The sequence below is a fragment of the Mus musculus genome, chromosome 17 (assembly GCF_000001635.26).
Source record: "Mus musculus strain C57BL/6J chromosome 17, GRCm38.p6 C57BL/6J".
NCBI lineage: Eukaryota > Metazoa > Chordata > Mammalia > Rodentia > Muridae > Mus > Mus musculus.
In genome coordinates, this window is record NC_000083.6 from 49,377,555 (window position 1) to 49,397,361 (window position 19,807).

At 43.3% G+C, this 19,807-nt stretch overlaps 1 long non-coding RNA gene across 1 annotated transcript; it reads left to right on the top strand.

Moving 5' to 3' along the window:
- The first annotated feature begins 768 nt into the window (after positions 1–768).
- Positions 769–1,966, top strand: Gm41594. The gene is made up of 3 exons (XR_876865.1): positions 769–858; positions 1,507–1,584; positions 1,877–1,966. It is a non-coding gene; the product is annotated as a predicted gene, 41594 (long non-coding RNA).
- The last annotated feature ends 17,841 nt before the right edge of the window (positions 1,967–19,807 follow it).

Here is a 19,807-nt window from a genome sequence, read left to right on the forward strand (position 1 = left end):
GCATCCAGACCCTCAAAGGGCTCATGTGAGGGGGAGGGGAAGGGGGAGGGGGAGGTGAAGCTCCACAGAATTTCCTGAGGGTGAGCAAAACTTCTAGAACAGAGATCCAGGAAAATGGCGTGACTCGAAGCTGCCTCAAGGAAGGCAGATCTGTGTCATCCATCTTCCAGTCCCTCGTGACGAGATGTTTTGATAAATGTGGCACGTGTTCGTTGTCAGAGAATGCATGTTTGAAAGCAGGAAGGGGCCCCCAAGCGTTGTCTGAGATGCTGAAGGCCAGTCTGAGCCTAGGAAGCTGGCCCTCATAAATGTCAGGGTCCTCGGAGGGAGAAGTAATTACAGTCCTGACATTTGGAACGTGAGGCAGAGCTCCTACAAGCACCTGGCCCAGGGAATTATTTTAGAGGCTCCCAAGTGGAATGGGCAGCCTGGCTTTATCAAGAAGAGCGCTTTAATTTCCACGTTTCTGTTCCTTCTCCTCCACATATCTCAGCCATGAGGTGTCTACTGCTGTTTCCTTTGGCTCTCATCTGAGACAGTGGGCTGCATCCAGTCTAATGTAAAAACGTGGGGAGCCTGATTGGAGGAGACACACTCTGAGTATAGATAGCACCAGTGGCAGTGATTTGAATGAGAACTGTCCTCTATCGACTCAGGAATTTGAACACTTGGTCTCCAGTTTGGCCCAACCTTGCAGGAGGATATGCGTCCCTGGGAGCAGGCTTTGACGGTTCATAGCCTCACCCTACTTCTAGTTGGCCCTCTCTATGATCTGTTTGGGGCTGAAGATACAGCATCTCAACTTCCTGCTCAAACTGTCTTCCGTGTGCCTGCCCTCTGCTCTGTAATCAGTACAAGGTAAGTTGCATTTGGAAATCATGGGCCAAAAACATAGGTCCTCCTATGGATCCTGAAGGCTTGAACTACTATGGCACTTTCCAACAGCAAATTGTCTTCATTAAGGATCAGAGGCAAATCACACTAAGGAGTACAAAACCCAAGCCGTTCCCCCACCTTAAAGAAAAATATTTATTTCTTTTAATGGTGTGTGAGTATGTGCATGTGTGGATGTGTGTGGATGACTGTGTGTGTAAGTAAATGTATGTGTGATTGTATGTGTGAGTGACTTTGTGTGTGTGTGTGTGTGTATAAGTGTATGTGTAGTATGCTGTGAGAGTGCTGTGTGAGTCTGTGTGTGTGTGTGTGTTTGTTTGTGTGCTACTGTGGGGAGTGTGTGTACCTATCTGTGTAGGGGTATGTACAAGTGCATGTGAGTACAGATACCCACAGAGCCCAGAAGAGGACATCAGAACTCCTGGAGCTGGAGCTACAGGCCATTGTGAGCTTTCCAACATGGGTTCTGGGAACTGAACTCAGATCTTCTGCTGGCACAGTGTATGTTCTTAACCTCTGAGCCATCTATTCATCCCCTCTCCCTTCGCCATTTCTTAAATACCATCTCATACCCATGCTTACCTTGCTCTGCATTTGTCTTCTCAATTCCAGCTAGAATGGAGTCACATCACAAATGGGGTGTCCGATTCCCTTGGAGCTGTAGTGACAGGCTGTTGTGAGCTTCCCAAGGTGAGCACTAGGAGCCAATCTCCTACTGAGGTTCTACCGATGAATATAACGAAAGGTAGAAATAGTCCTTGGTGGGGTTGTTTATTAATCAGAAGACTCTAGACTTGGAGAGTTCACAGACAAACTATATAGAAATAAATGAGATGTGATTTGGGCTGGGAATATGTGGACTGGAGGCAAGAGGGTACCGTGGGATTCTCCTATGAACCCAAGAGGGTACTGTAGGTCCTCCTACGGCCCCTTGCTCCTGGAGGGTAATCTCAGCCATGTGTATCCTAAATCCTGTGCCTAGCACATAGGGACCCACATGACAGGATGAAATCTTACAGCAAAGCTGCTTGCCTGGCCATTTTGATGGATGAACACAGCCTTGAAGAAGCCCATGGTGAGTGTTTTAAGTAACCAAGCCCACTGTGCCCATGGCCTCTGTCCTTGAGTCTGTTTTTGTTGACCACATCAAAGAAGAGTGGAAGTATATACAGCTGTGATCAAGTCCACCAAAGACCAATCTATTAAAAGCATCCGTTCATCAAAGTCCATGATGTTAATTTGCTGGGAAAGAGTCCCATTGGATTAGACTTTTAATTGGTATGAAATGCAGCCCAGAAAACAGGGTCTTGGGGAAATTTCCATTCTGCCGGCTGGCAGTAATTAACCAACCTCCTCTAGAGTTACTGCCCCCTGGAGTATTGGAGTTGCTAAATTACCAGGCAGGAGGGAAATTCTATTATCCAGAAGCCCAGCCCCCAGTTCTCTCTACTCCCCTCCCACCCTTTCTGAGGGAAGATGGAAATGAGCCATCTCTGAGTGTGTTCCACGGAACTGGATGGCAAGGAGCAAAAGGTGTCTCCTGGTGGTGGAACCATTGTGGAGCAAGTGGACCATGCCACCAGACAGAAAAACGGGTAAGGTTGAAGAAGCAGGTTTAAAAGCTGTAGGGAATCTCATATTTGAGAAGACAGACATTGGAACCAGCTCCCCGTCAGGGTCTACCTGTCCTGGAACATGCAACCATGAAACCCAATGAGAGGACCATGACAACTGGTCACGTAGCATAAAAACCTAGAGTTCTCCATGCTAATGAGGTATTTATCGAAGTGTTTATCCAATGAGCATCCCTTCCTGGGCATTTCTTCCTGCAAAAAGTATTTAATCCCAGTTCACCTTGAGTAAGATGTATGCATTTACATTCACTTAAATAAAGCAGCTTGGAGAAGCAAGGACTAGCCCCTTCATCAAGGATTGCTGGGGTGTGGTCCTAAAGAAACTTGCCTAAATCTCCCAGAGAAAGCCTCTCTTTCAGTCCCTCCGGACTCTCAACCAGACCTCTCTGGACTCGGAACCAGATAGGATTCTGCCCCATCCGGGACTCAGCCGCCCCCTGCCTGCCTGGCATGTAGGGGAAGCTCAGGCTCTCAGATGACCAATCTCAACTCTTTGAGGCCCCCAGAGGCATCTGGTACACAGGAGCTTAAGAACCATGGCATCCATCTCAGCCCCCACTGTTTCTCACCCAGAGAAACATGGGCTGGGACCCCCTTTCTTGGATTGTGTTCTGCCTTCCCTGAGCGGCACACCCAGCTGTGAAACAGGCACGCATCCAGACAGATCATCTCCAACTATGGTTAGGACAACATTACAGGAGACAGCTGTGAATGTCACAAGCTACCCAAGCCTGGTAGTCTTAGCAATTCATGTTGGAAGGTCACAAGTCTGGAGACTTTGAGTTTCAAGGTCAAGGTGTTGATGACACTGTTTGGGGGAGGATGTAGAACCTTTAGGAACCTGGGTGGAGGAAGTAATCTAACTGGAAGTAGGCTTGGAGGGGTTATAGTTTGATCTCACTTCCTGGTCTCTCTGCTTCCTGTGTGAATGGGAATGTGACAAGTCATCTTCCTGTTCTGTCACCATGCCATGCTTACCATGATGGTCACTCCCCCTCTGGAACCTCAGCCAAAGTAAACTTTTCTTTTTCCTCCTCTCCCTAAGTTTTTGTTTTTGGTTTTTGGTTTTGTTTTTTTTTTTGTTTTTTGTTTTTTGTTTGTTTGTTTGTTTGCCATACTATTTTGTCACAGCGACAGAAAAGTAATGATGGAACATGTTTCTATAGGGAGTCGATGGGAGATGGCTAACCAGGTATGTGCCTCTGTCAAAGCTCATTGGGCACACACTTAAGATCTGGACATTTCCTTCCGTATACTTTCCCCTAATAAGGAGAATTAGTCTTGAAGGAGAAATGTGTATATGCTATTTAACTCAATCCCACTGTGAAAATATGTCGTATGCCATTAGGCAAGACTATAAGAAAGCATCCATTGCAGCACTTAGAATAGAAAAAAACATAGAAATACGATTCAGATACCCAGCCGTGATTAAATTACGGAAACTCTCCACAGCCAAATGATGAAATGGACTTTGACGTGGGGAAATACAAAGCCTGGTGAATTAAAAGCAGAATGTAATGCGTTTTTGCAAACATTAAATGTAATGGTGGTTTTGTATTTATTTATTTTTGTCTCCCCTAATTACAGCAACACTATGCTTCTCTAAATTCATAGAGGATGGTGTATGTGTAAATTAAAATATCTGGCCATCTCTGTGCATTTCAATTAGATTTGGGACAGTCCCTATCATAATGGAAATGCCTGTATTGCCAGCACTCAGACTGTTCAGAGAGTTCTGATTCCCGTAAACTTCTATCATGACATCTAGAATCTTGGTCAGTCTAGAAGAGGTTGGTTCCATTCTCTGTTCTGAGCTCTGCTAACGAGGCTCCTATCAGAGAGCCTTCCCTGTCTGTCTGTAGACTTTATTCCATGACCAACCCTTGTGCCATGGCTCTGTGTAAGGGAACCACACACCAGGTGTCTTCCCAAACTTGGATTTGGGTTGTCTACCCCTTCCACCTGGCTTTTCCCTCTTAGAACTACTCTCTTCGGGCATCTCCCTTTCCTCAGGTCTGTTCTAGGTTTTCAAACCCTAAGACTCTCAGCTCAAGGCCTATCTCCACATTTTGTCCAAATGAGAGTTGTGCTAAGCTAGGTGGGCCCCTTTAGTACCTATGGACGTTGTCTTCATTTGGGAATGAAGTTAGGGATTGTTTTAGATGAATACCATCCTGACCTAGGACAAGTCCTAGCCCAGTGTTCTGCACCTATGAAGGCTACTCCTAATGATCAATGTGATTTTATTGGGAAGTTAGTAAGACACACACAGTCCTATCTGGTCTGTGAAGGCATTCCTAGGAAGGATTGCCTGGGGTGAGAAGATCCTCTTCTAGAGTGGAGAGCCCCTTCCAGAGGCAGCTCATATATAAAGAAGCCCAACATTGACATCAGATGCCACTGTCTTCCAAGGCAGGTTGCAGACCAGTGACCCTTCCGAAATCCTTTAGCCCATCAGTGCGAGATTGGAACTTTTGAACCTTCAGCTCCCTGGACTGAGAAGCTACCAGATTCTCAGCCTCTTCAGTGGGCAGCCAGCCGTGTCAGACGACCTGGAGCATAACCCGTAGATCTAATAAATCCTTTTCCATATATATTTATGCTATTGTTGGGTTCAAGGTGGAAGCCGAGAACCCTTACTTCAGATTTGGAAGCTTAAAGATGGAAGCTTTATTATCTGAGCACCCAAGGAGGCAGCCAGTTTGAGATATGAACTGGTTCCCCGAAGGGAGAATTTCAAAGGACGGGAATACAAAGTGAGGGGTGAGCTGAGGTGAGCCACAGTGTTATCCAATTGTATTTTGATGCTATGGGTTAAGCAAGGGAAAACCTATTGGAGAACTGTTTACAATGGACACTGTTCAGCTACAGGGAAGTCCCCAAATCCTCCAAGGCCTGGGACCTTAAATTTAGTGTGCCCCTATGATTAAACGGAGTAAGAAAATGAAATGGTAGTCCTTAGAATACATTTCTTTTGCTTGTTCTCAAGACTGTGGGTTCTGTTCCTCTGGGAACAGCATCTGAGAGGAGCTAGCAGGAGGTCTGACACTTGAAGGAAATAGGCAAGTGTAAGCTTATTCTAGAGTAAGCCAAGGGATGTTGGAGTCACAGAGCTGTGTGGGGTATGGGAGGGCACTCTCAGCCCTCACCTCAGCAGGAGCTGGCATCCTAAAACACCTTCTCTCAACACTTTTGGCCTTGACCCTTGAAGGTCATTAGCAAAGTGTTGGCAACAGTCTGTCTCCCATCCCCACAGAGCTGACTTGGTGGGGAAAGAGGAGGCAGTAAAGGCATCCGTCTGTGCTTGAAAACCACAGAAACACAGCCTGAAAGCTGTGTGTGAGGGAGTGATCTTTGGGAATTCAGAGAAGAGAGATTATATGAAACCAGAAAGGGGGAGCCCAAGCACGTGTTCCTGACATAGGTCCCTCTCTGTGCACACTGGAAAGACACTGAGCTCACTGAACGCTTACCCATGATTGTTCACCAGAGGCCAAAGAATGAAACATTGTATCCTTCCTCCCATCTCTTCCATCTTCGCTTCACATCCCTCTTCCTCTTTGATTGCACATTCCTCCCCTCCCCTCTCTTCCCCTATCCCATCCTCCCTTCCCCTCTCCGATCCTCCCTAGAGGATTCCCCCTCTTCTCCTCTTTTCCTCCCTCCTTCTACCCTTCTTCAGCATCCTCTCTCTTCTTTGGTAAACAGTTGCCTACTGGGATTTGTTTTTAAGACAGGGTTTTCTTTTGTAGCCCAGGCTTGCCTCCAACTTGCTACATAACTGTGGATCACCTTAAATTTCTGATCCTCCTGCCTTTACCGTCTTACCCAGTGAATGCTGGGAATACAGGCATTCACTAGCATGACAATCTGTGTGTACTGGGGATCAAACCCAGGGCTTCCTGCATGCTAAGCGGGTACTCTCCCGACTGAACCATGTCTCTGCTCTGGTGTGGGTCTTAGTAGCTCCATTCAGTGCTAAGTCCTGCTGTGCGTGTGGGATTCAGCGGGAGAAGCAGCTGCTTCTGAGCAGCTTAGCTCAGAGTTGATGGGATAGCTCTGGCTAGGGAACACATGTCTTCGAATTTGAGAAATGCTCTCAAAATGCTAAATGTATCTAATTTATAACTGAAAAAGTCAGACCTCGCAGGTCTGTAGAGGATTAAGAATGACTATAGAAGTGTTTTTGTAAACTGTAAAACACTAAATGGAACCAGTATTTCCCCAGTTGTCTGCGAGCAGCAATTTGCAGGAAGCAATTTTTTTTTTCCTGATCTTAACTCTTGGTGCTCTCTGCCCTGTCCCCACTCCCCTTCCTCAATCTTGTTTCCCCATAGACCTGGCAGCATTTCAGGGAGGAAATGAAAGCCTCCTGAAAGACGTGGCTCTGTGGAAGAGCTAAAACAATGTCCCCCGATACACTAGGCATTGCCCTCCTTAGAAGCCTCTATCCTGCTGCTCTGGCAAATGAAGTTTAAATATTTAACAAGGATGCTGGCACTGTTGGGGAGGCTGAGGCTCCCCCACTGATGAGGCCTCAAGGCATGGAATTCACATGGTCCATGACTAAGTCAAAGCAGAGACGCTGTCCCTCTCCCTTCTGTGCCCATGACAGCCTATCCATTACATCACCTGGGCTGTGAGCAAGCTTGCTGCACAAGTCATATGGGGCTGCTACTCACAGCTGGCTAGAGGCTGTGCCAGACCCTGGCTGTGCACACTCTGGTTTGATGGAAGGGCAGGTGCTGCAGCATCTAGGCCAGATGCTCCTGTGGCCGCTCACCAGGAAATGGGAATGTTTGTTCTTTGGTGGAGTGGGTGATGCCTCTGTGGGCCAGGTGGCCTTTCAGTTCCTGTCTTTATGATGTGCCTGGTCTAATCACAGGGCCCCTTGTTTCTCAAAAGAAATAATGTGGATGCATTTTGTAAATACAGTTAAATGCCATGATGCGCATTTGTAACTGATCTATAAGTAAGTGTATTCGTAACTACTATATGAACTACTATAAATATTTCATAGTTTATAAATTATAAACTTTTAGACAACATAGTTTATAATTTATCAATATAGTCTTTATATACTACAATATGAGTTAAAGTCCTGTTGACTGACCTTCCCAGAACCCCCACACTCCCCGACACACACACACACACACACACACACACACACACACTCACACTCACACCTGTGTTGAAGGCTATACAAGGCTGATTGAATGATTATAATTTTTGTGATGGCGGGGAGCTGAAATGCTCTAGATTCAGACCCACATTAGCTTGGGCTGTCTTTAGCCCCTTACCATATATTTAATGCCACTATTCTGTTCGACACAGCACCCTTATAACTAGCAAGAAACTGTCATAGTAGTTTAAAAATCTTCAAAGAAAAGACCAGCCCTGAAAGATTTTACAAAGGCATTCTACCGAGTTCTTAGGGAAGGACCACCCGATCTCATGGCGCATAGGCAGTGGGACAGGGCATTCTCAGCCTGTTCTAACAGTGAACTGTGTTGGCCAAACCTAGTGACGCAAAAACACAGTTTAAACAGGTGACCCCCCTACACCTAGGTGCCAGACTCTTCAATATCACTAAGTGAACAAAAAGATACACTATTTCTAACCTGGGTATGCATAAAAAAATTCAATACTAGGAAAGCTATAAATTAATCTGCTATCAAAAAACTAATCTGAGGTCAATGGAGCTTGCATTTTGACACATCTGAGTAGAGGCTTCCCAAACTTTGGGTCTCACAGTATCTTTTTAAGGATCACCCCATAGAAAATAACCCAAAACGATGAAATACTGGGTCACAAAGATAGCTCGGTCATTGAAGTTGCTGCACAGGCATAAGGACCAGGGTTTGATACCCCAAACCCACGTTTTAAAAAGCCAGGTATGGATGATACCCAGTTGTTTCCTATGTGTTGGGGAGGCAGAGACAGGAGGCCAGGCAGCCTAATGAGTCAGTGAACATCAGTCCTATGAGGACTGTCTCATAACACAAGGTGGAGGACCGATGAAGAATGGTACCTAAGGTAGATCTCCAGTCTCAATACACAAAGCATACATGATGCACACAGAGAAAGGGTCTTGTTTCAAGGTGGATGGTAGGCCTTTTACCACCTAGCATAATAAAGGAAACTTCTTACTTGAAGGTAAATGTTGTTCAGGGTTGCTTGTGTAGCACAAAGTACAATTGGCTGCCTGTACTGCACCCCTGGGGCTCCTGGGACAGGGGAATGAAAGTGTACATGGGCATTGCTGGGTTCTGCTTGTGTTGTGGATAATAACTGCCTCTTACCCAAGTCTCTATGTTCTGCTGAAAAGCTATGGCAAACTAACTTGTTTCCAATTAAGTTAGAATTTCAGCCCCCATGCTTCTCAGCAATTATTTTACAATGTAAAGGAAGCAGATAACAACAACTTATGGTTGTGCACAATCACATTCCTCCTGGGAGGGTACTAAAGAATTGACCTTAAAGTACAAAACAAGATCTTATTTTTATATTTAAGATTTATTTGTGTGTGTGTGTGTGTGTGTGTGTGTGCATGTCTGTGAGTATGAGTGTAGAGTGTGTGCATGTATGAGTGTGTGTGTGTGTGCATGTCTGTGAGTGTGTGCAAGTGTGTGCATGTGTGTGAGTGTGTGTGAGTGAGTATGTGAGTGTGGGTACATGTGTGTGAGTATGTGCATGTATAAGTGTGTGTGAGTGTGTGTGTGTGAATGTGAGTGTGAGTGCAAGTGTGTGCGTGCATGTGTGTGCATGCATGTGTATGAGTGTGTGCATGTGTTTGAGTGTGTAAGTGTGTATGTGAGTGAGTGCATATGTGCTTGTGTGAGTGTGTGCATATATGAGTGTGTGTGAATGTCTGTGAGTGCGTGTGTAAGTATGCATGCATGTGTGAGTGTGCACGTATGAGTGTGTGAGTGTGTGTGAATGTCTGTGAGTGTGCGTGCAAGTGTGTGCGTGTATGTGTGTGAGTGTGTATATGTGTGTGTGCGCATGTCTGTGAGTGTATGCCACATGAATGTGGGTAAGAAGAAGGCTAGAAAAGGGATTTGCATATTCTGAAGCTGGTGGCTGTGAGAGGTCTGACACGAGTTCTGGAAATCAAACTTGTATCCCCTGGAAGAGCAGCAAGCTCTCTTAACCAAGGAGCCATCTCTCCAGCCCCTGAAACAAGTTTTCAATGTAACTAATTCATTCTATTTGTATTGAAGTTCCTAGCTAGGGCAATAAAATGAGAATACAGACATAAGGATCAGGAAAGAGGAAGTAAAACTGTCATTATTTGGGCAATAGACACTCAAAGTAATCTACAAGCCTGTTATTACAATGATGTGTATTAAGGTGACTAGATACGAGAATGGCTTATCCAAAGAGTGCCTTGAAATTGGTTGTTTATCTGCAGGCCAGCAGCAAACAAGAAAATGTAATTAAAATGACACCATTTACAACACCATCATAGAGTAAAAGGATTCAAAAGTAAGCCCTACAAGTGTATAAAGACCTCTATAGGGAAAATAGGTCTTAAGAAATAGTTTTAAAGATCTTAATAAATGGGAAATTATAGCATGTTTATCGATTGAAAGCTTACGGCTGGGAATTTTATAGAACTCAATAAGATGAGTGTAAATTTTATATGGAATATCAAGTGGCTGAGTATGTTCTCCAATAAAATGACAGTCCAAAAGGGATCATTTCAGTATCAGAATCTCTGTGGTGCTACAGTGCTTTAAACAGGGGCAGCAGTGAGGACAGCTAGAGTGTTGGCTCAGCAGTTAAGAGAATTGCTCGTTCTCACAGAGGATCCAGGTTCAATGACATCATCCACCCGGCAGCTCACAACTGACTGTAACTCCAGTTCTAGGATCCCAGCACCCTCTTCTGGTCTCTGAAGGCACTACACACTTGTGGTGAACATGCACATAGACTCATACACACAAATCTAAAGTAAAATGTTAATTATCATATTATTCTTTTCTAGTGTTATTCAGCATGTAAATGGTATTGCTACACATAAAGTATTTTAAAAGAATACTCCTAAACTTGACTAGTGAGAACATTCGTTTATTCATAAGCAGTTATTACAACCTGCCATTTCTGCTAGAGATGCTGGTGTAGATTAATATTTAGAATATTGAAAATTGCAATAGCAAGTAGGAAATAGATGTAGGCAATAAAATATAAGCGAATATTTATTAACAGTGATTATAAAAATGTCAGTCAGTCACAATGACATCATTTTAGGCATATTTAATTGGGAGCTATTTTAAATTTTACTCATAATTAGGAAAATTGAATTGGAAATATTTATGGATAGAAGTGTAAACTGGTGTAGCCATTTTGGGAAGAGAGTGTTAATAAATGTCACAATGTGGGGGCTAGAGATACGGCTCAGCAGTTAAGGCCACTGACTGCTCTTGCAGGTCACCTGGGTTCAGTGCCCAGCACCCACAAGGCAGCTCTCAACTGCCTATAATCTACTAGGGGATCTAATGCCATGTTCTGGCTTCCTGTACTGTATGTATGTGGTACATGAACATATATGCAGACAGCACCTGTATACCTATAAAATTATCTTTTTCTAAAATGTCACAATGTTTAGGTGGGAGACTTGTGAAATAAAATTAAATATTTGAACTATCTTATAAAGCTGAATTTTCTCTTTTCCAAATATAGCTGATCCCTTACTCTGGCTAAATGTTTGCGTTGGCACCAGTAATTGGGTGGAAGTCACAGCTCCATTGGGACAATGGCTTGTGAATGAATGACACCTGTGTCTGAGAGGCAGATCCTAGATTCTCCAGTCATGCTCCAGTCAAATTTTAGTACTATTTTGTCACTTGCTGACATGACTGTCATGTCAAACACAGGAGTGTCATGTCACACACACACAAATGTCATGCCATACACAGGAGTGTCATGTCAGACACACATGAATGACAAGAAGAAGCAGAGTCTTGCCTTTTGACTGTAAATAAAACATAGATGATTGAGAAACCTCTGTAGTCTCAAACTACTGTGATTTTGAAGGTACGATGTATTCTAACCTATGCTGAATGGTGCCTACATAATGTAAGATATAAAGCACTGCTTTAGCACAAATGTTTGCAGTGGTCCCAGGAGGATGGAAACTCGACATGAGTTTACCTTGGTGGGAGGTTATTTTGCAGGAACCCAAATGATGATGACATAAAGAGATGTGTGAAGTTTCACACTGCTAAGTTCAACAATGTAAATATAGTGAAAATGTAAATCTGAAAGATTTCTGTGTTTTAGTGTGTATTACTATATTATATATATACACACACATGTATATGCACAATTAATGACAAGTGCATTAAAAATGTTCATTACACTTATGGGGTGTGTGTGTGTTTGTGTGTGTGTGTGTGTGTGCGCGCACACACGTGCACATATACACAATAATGTGTGTGTAGCACTCAAGCCACCTTGAAGAAGTCATTTTCCTCCTATCACATGGTGATCACACTTAGGTGGTAAGGCTCAGCATCCTTACCTGCTGAGCTGATTCATTGTCCTTACGTATTTTTCTGAAACTAAAATCTCAAGTGTAGCTGGTCTTCTATGTGAGGGCTGCAGGGGCAGCTCAGTGTTTAAGAGCCCATGCTGTTCTCCCTAGGGGGTCTCACCTCCCACATCAGGTGGCTCAAACTTTGCCTGTAATTCCAGCTCCAGGGGAAATCTAATGCCTTCTTCTGGATTCTGAGGGCATTTTATATAGGCAACATTCATTCACACACACACACACAAATAAAAATAAACCTAAGAAGGTCATATGAGCAGAAAGAAGAAAATTATAAATATAGGATTCAGGGTGGTGGCGATTTGAGGCTGAAGGATGGGGTTGTGATATGGATAGAAAACAGCCTTGAAAGTCATTAAAATCTCCACGCTAGAGGACTCTAGGGGAAAGGCTACAAGCAGACATTAAAAATTTGTGAATGGCAGTTTACTTACAGACCAATGAATAACTTGGAACCAGGATTATAGCCAATTCATAATTCAATCATATGTACCTTAGTTTTTTTTCAAAGCACAAAATGACAGAACCTGGCCTGTTAATTACTTTTGCATAGTGGGGTAGGAATATAGAAGGCTTTGCAGCCTTCAGTGGTTGGTTTAAAATGTGAATCTGCACCATATACCGGCTCTAAGTTCTGAGAGAAAGTGTCTTGTCTTTATCAAACCATACATGTTAATGAGATTTATAGTGTTGTTTCCACACATGCCTGCAGCATGTACTAATCAAACTGAAGCATTCTTTTCCATGCTACCCTCCCCACCAACATTTTCCCAACATCTGATAATCACCATTCACATTCATGTCAATTCTTTTAGATGGAAACTAAAGAAACTTGGGGACAGACTACTTGCCTCTAAGTGTCAGCCTTATTTTGCTTATATAGTACCGTCTAATTTCATCAGTTTTTCTGTAAATAACAGGAGGCCCTTCTTTATGACTGAATGATACTTCATATGTAAACATAGCACAGTTTTCCTACTTGTCTGTTGATGGGTGTGTATGTATCCCAGTTCCATCTCTTGGCTGTTCTGGATAGTGCTGCAGTAAGTATGGCTATATGTAAGTATTGTAAACAAGAATCTCTGGGAAAAGCTGTGTCTGCAAAGGCTAATGGGATGACTGGGACTCCAGTGATGTGGGATCAGGGATGTTGCAAGTCTGGAGCCTAATTATGTTTTATCTTAGGCTATCTTTAGCTCACAAAATAAGCCCAAACCCTATCCTATCTATGTTGGACCTAACAGAGAAAGCCAGATCTACCATCCTCGTGAATTAAAAAGATCTTTACTCACAAAAAATCTTTACTGTACTCACAAAAGCCCAATTCTCCACCAATCAAAGGGTTAAGAATACAGCCAGAGAGCATTTATAGCCTATAGCAGAGTTCTCCCTGTCTTTATGACCCACCTACTTGCTGCATTCATCTGTTATCAAAAAGTGTCTTGATTTGTGTATTTCTTTCTTCTGTTACTATAAAAAGTTCATGAAAATGTTCCCTCATTAGATCATGGTATTTGGGGAGACTGAAATCTGTGCTTCTGGGCCATGGCCACTCTTATTTGACTCCAGAATAAGCTGTGTGCTTTAATCCTCGGACATGAATTTGTTCTTTCCTCAAGAGTTCCTTGAGTCTGCTGATTGCTGGTTTGGCTTCCTTTGGCTATATACTCAGAGGCATTGTTAGAGCATACAGTGGTCCTCTTCCTCCTCTTCCCCCCTCCTCCTCCTCTCTTTCCTCTCCTCTTCTCTCTCTCTCTCTCTCTCTCTCTCTCTCTCTCTCTCTCTCTCTCTCTCTCACACACACACACACACACACACACACTTCCATACTTCCCTCCTTTCCCTTTTAAGAAATTTTCGAATTATTCTCCATATGGCTATACCAATTTACATTCCCATCAACAAAGAGATTTTCTCAGTTTACACATCCAACTAGCATTTATTGTTGGGGGGGGCGGGGATTGTGGTACCGATTCTAACTCAGGCAAGATGGGATCTGAATTCTGATCAATGTCTGAGTTCATGCATTGGTTCGTTCCTCTTACTATGGTATTTTTTTTTTAGGTGTGTCCATTAATTTTGTGAATAATGGTGGCACGTCTAGACAACAGCCTCTCAGGAAGTTGCTTTTCAATGTAAAAGAATTTGTTTTCCAAATAATCATATTCCAAATCACATAACTCTGTGATCTTTGTGATGACTAGTTACAGATAAATAAAACTGGAAAGAGAGTGATGGAAAGGCTGAACAAATTGTGTGTGTGTGTGAGTGTGTGTGTGATCATTTGTAGGTGCAAGGCCCATCTAGTATCTATCTTCCCTGCATTCAAGAAGTTCTGATGCAGCTCTATACTGGATAATGAATCAAGTGAGCACAGAGCAGATCAACAAACAGTGCAGACTGTAGTAAGGGAATAGAATCCTTCAAGAGATGGGTCATAGAATGCAGCGCTTGGAACAAAGCAGCCACCATTTTGATAAGATCATACAGGGGAACTTCAGGAGTGGACTTGTTGATTGTTGCCATTCCCTTAAAGAAGGAAGCATTGAGGAGGACCACTGATACCAGAGCTGTGATTCCTATCCATTTGTGGGCAGTTCTGCCCTAATTGCATGTGGCTTCTGGTGTTTGGGGAACGTGCTAGAGTGTATAGGCTGTAGGTGGTTAACTGAGAAGGGACATCCATCTGAATAGCTATGAGGAAGCTGCAGGATCCATGATGGGTGAAGACTATCCAGTGTAGCTGCTTTGGGGTCACCTACACTCTTTTATGTACCCCTCGTCCAAGCTTGGTAGGTAAATCCAATAAACTCGCTGGTTTCCAGAGTGAAATTTAATGGAATTCGACTTTGCCTTTGGGGCCTTAAGAGGGTGATGTCACCAAGGAAGGAATTCTCTCTGAACAGGATACATGGATTTCCTGAATTGAAGGATTAACAATAAATACCAGACCCCTCCTATGTGCCTGTATCTTGAAATGTATTTGCAAACTGAATTTAATAGAATCTCCTCCAAGCCACATTATTCATGCCTACTTGTTCCAAATATAAACGACTCTGCCTATCATAAAATATTTGCAGTTTGTAAAACCACTCTTGTCTCTACCTAAGTCTAAAGTTCAAGGACTCCTCTGAGAGCTATTGGCAATTACCAGTGTTTAGTTCAGATATCTGAGTGTCAGAACCCTTGTTACCAAAGATAAGGCTGTTCTCTATCCAATAACATCAGATTTACATATGCAAAAGTAGCTGAGCTATAAACACAGGGATTAGTTACAACAAGCCAGCAATCCCAGCGTCTTTGTCTCAGCATCTGTTTGCAAGGAACCCAAACTAAGGTTTAAATGCCTGCAGTTTATTTTGGATATGATCCCAGGAACAATGGATGGGGGTTGAAAAGGGAGAAGAGAGAAGGGAGAAGAAGGGAGAAGGGGGAGAAGGGGGGGAGAAGGGAGAAGGAGGAGAAGGGGGGAGAAGGGGGGAGAAGGGGGAGAAGAGGGGAGAAAGGAAAAGACTCTGACACATTGAAACAAAGAGGGGTAGAAGAGACGGGAAGGGCACCAGGAGTGTCTACGACCAACAGAAAGATATTTTGGATTTAAAAAAGGAATCTAGGTCTGGAAAGATAACTCCGTGGTTAAGAACACTTACTGCTCTTGCAGAGGATCCAAGTTCTAATCCTAACTTCCAAGGCAGGCAGACACAGTAGCCTGTAACTCCAACTGCACAGAATCCCATGTCCTCTCCTGGCCTGCACAGGCTCTGTATTCAAGTGTACACACACAGACTCGGATGCATGCATATCCTTAACTAAAAAATAAAATTTTAAAATCCCTAGGATTTTTTAATCAGTTAATCTTTAATTTGTATATCTGTTTTAATATACCTATTTGCTACATATAGTTATATACCTATTGTGTCCAGTTAACTCAAAGGTCAGGGTCATCTGAGAAAACAGAATATCAACTGAGAAAATGTCTCCATCCAATGAGGCTGCAGGCAAGTCTAGAGAGTATCATTAATTACCTATAAAGGGAAGGCCCAGCCTATTGTGGGGGGTGCCACTCTTGGACAGGTCATCCTAAGGTATATAAGAAAGAAGGCTGAGCAAGCCATGAAGACCAAGCCAGTAAGTAGCATTCTTCTATGGTCTCTGCTCCAATCCCTGCCTACAAGCCCCTGCTTAGAGTTCCTTCCCTGACTTCTCTTCAAGATGAACTCTAAACTGAAATAAACTCTTTGTTCCCCAACTTGCTTTTGGTCATGGTGTTTATCACAGCAATAGAAACCAAGCTAAGACACTCATAAACCTAAGGTTGTTTAAAAATGTCTTCGGTAAGAATAAATAGAGAGTAGAGGAAGATTAAGAAGCCCCTGTCTACACAAATGCCTCAGGGAGTTAGAACTAGGTTTTCATTGTTGGTAGTAGAGTTTTGACTTCAATTTTTAATATGAAGAGGAAAAAAACAATATTTAAGAGGAGAACCAGGAGCTGAAGCAATGGCTCAGCAGTTAGCAGTATGTCCCACTCTTGCAGAGGACCCACGTTTGGTTCTGAGCACCCCCATTGGGTGGCTGGCAACTGCCTGTAACTACTGTAACTACAGTGGATCAGATGCCCTCTTCTGGCTTCTGGCTTCACTGATGGACACATAGCTACACACAAATACACACAATTAAAAATCCTTTAATTAAAAGAGGAAGCTTACAGGCATCCCATAGGGGTTATAAATTTTAAAGATGATTCAATCAACGTAAAACATAAGGATACCTGGCTTGGTTTACCCACCCCCTACCCTCTACTCCTGGGATCCAAGATTCATTGGCTTTCTCTGATATACATTCTCATTGTTTTCCTTTCTGCCATAAATATTCCAGGGGAGTCCTAAATATTATAATATTGAAAGCAATAGAGTCGTTATTATTTTCCACGCCACAGGTTTGTCCCCATGCAGAGGGAACTTTGAAGGGGAGCTCTGTGTACAGCCATCCCTAAGCCAGCAGAGCACAGCACTTCTTACAAGTGTTCAGTTCTTCCGGATGAGCATCCATTCTAGAAACGTCCCTTGTTTCTGGTCCCTTTACTTTGCCAGTGAGAGAACTTATCTGTCAGATCAGCACACAGCATTCCCTGTGACTGGAAAAGGTTCACAGCTATGCCCTCCATCTATTCCCATTGAGAGTTAAGAATTGTCCAGGCTTTCCCTCCTATGTGTATCCCCCTTCTAGCCCCCAGGATATATCCAATAACATACATACATACATACATACATACATACATACATACACACACAAGCAAATAAAAGTGACAATCGTTTTTTACAGATTCTTAAATTTTGTTTTCATTGCATGTGGATGGAGGACTTGTGCAGATGAGTCCAGTACCCACAGGGGCCAGAAGAGGGTGCAACATCCCTGGAGGCTGGAGTTATAAGCAGCCATGAGTTACAAGTTATGAGCAGTCCAACATAGATACTGGGAACTGAACTCAGGTTTTCTGCAAGCCTGGAACACACTCTTAACCACTGAATCATCTCTCTCCAGTCTCCTCATGAAAAATTTTTAGTGAAAATTAAAATCTTGGGTCCCTTCTTCTGATCACAGACATGTTCGTTTACCCGTTCCTGCCAAACAAAGACGATATGTAGGGCATCTTGACTAGGGGTGGGGCTGTGGTTCCCAGTGCTGAACTATATATGTCTGGGCTGGATACTGCATCATGCTCCAAGGTGATTTGAACCACCAGGAGTTTGGGAAGGTCCCAGGATTCAGAGAGGCATTGGTTCTTCATAACTGCATTGTCTAAGTGTATTTTCGGTTACCAATGACACAATACCACACATAGGGTAAGTATAAAGAAAAGAGATTTGCTTTAGCTCACAGTTCTGGCCCAAAGGGCTGTGTCTGAAAAATGGTTTCCCTGCTGACACAGTCCTAAGGTCACAAAGGTGTCATATATCAAAATATACAGTGTGTACCAGGGACCCAGTCAAACTGGTCTACTCTCCAGATGACCCATTAATCCGCTGATGGTGTGAATGGATTAATCCATGCATGCAGGCTAGGTGCTCATCACCTCTTAAGGTTCCACCTCCTAATAGCTCATAATGGGGATTAGATTTCAACATGAATCTTGGATAAGACAAGCCATTTTCAAGCCATAGCAGTCATTATGAGGCAAATTAAGCAGATTAAGCAGATTAAGATGAGAGGAATTATTTCACATGGTTTCTTTTGACAAATTATCCAGGCACATACATAGTTTCTGCGTATGGAATTGGGGAGTGGTTCATTTGGTGGTCCTGGCTCAGGAGGTTACAGCTGAACTGTCAAATATTCAGGGCAAGCCGGTCATCATCAAGGTATTCACAGGGCTGTCAGCAGGCCTTGGCTCCTCCCGGGCTGCGGAAAGAGTGTAGGCTCAGTTTATCCCCTTATGGAACTCACCACAGCACTCCATGATGGTTGACAATGCATAGCACTTGCCTTTTCCCCAAAGTAATCAAGATGGGGTAACGCATATCTTTTAAAACATAATTTCGTAAACGGGGCTTAGAGATGACTCAGCTGTTAAGAGCATTTACTGCTCTTGCAGACGGTTTGAATGAAGTTGCCAGCATCCGTTGTGAACACTGGGTGGCTCACAACGGCCTCTAACTCCAGATCCAGGGGATTCAACACCTGTTCTTACAGGTGTAGACCACACATGTTCACATAAATAAAAGACTTTGTGGAAAAAGTGGCAGTTAGTTACTTTTGCCTTGAACTATTGTTCAACACACACACACACACACACACACGCACGCACGCACACACACACACACACACACATATATGTATATATATATATATATATATATATATAGTATATATATGTATATCTATGTATGTGTGTATATGTTTATATATGTATACAGAGAGAGAGAGGGGGGGAGGGAGAGAGAAAGAGAGAAAGAGAGAGAGAGAAATAAAAAGCAATAGTTCAAATAGGGAGGGGACTATACAAGAATATCATGACCACTAGGTTGGCATCACTGGGAGCCATCTTAGAAAATGGCAGCCACACCCCCTGGACCACCTATATCATTTTTGCATAGAGCAAGTACTGAGAGGAGAAATATGGACTTGCATTTGTCTCTTGGGCTTTCTACTTCTCCAAGGAACCCTGATCTGAAGGAATGACTGATATGCCAGAGTTCCATGGAAATAGCATCTACTATCAGACTAAAATCATGGCAGATCAAGTAAGTACATTCAGAGACTCCGAGGAGTCAAGCACTATGTTTAAAGTTTGAGGTCTCTGCGTGGGGTCACTCTAAGACTTTAAAATGAAATGACTTTGGACCTTTCCTCAGCTTGCATAGCATCGTCTTTCCTAAAGTCAGGGAACACTCACTCTTGAAGGTTAGATTGTGAAAGAGGGTGCACCTTTAATGAGTTCTAGTAAGCTAACCCCATTTTTCATGGAGAGGGCAGGCCTCTCGTCCAGGTCAATGTGAAAGGTGCAACTCAAAACTTCAGTTTTTGATCTCTGGTAGTTGGAATGGCTTTTGGCTGACACAACTCCTTCATCAAAATCATCGTCATCATCACCATCACCATCACCATCACCATCACCATCACCATCACCATCACCATCACCATCATCATCATCTTTCTCAGCAGCCACCCTGGAGTCTTTTGCTTCCCCAGCAGAATCCATAGTTCTATGAGAAAGAAATCAAGCT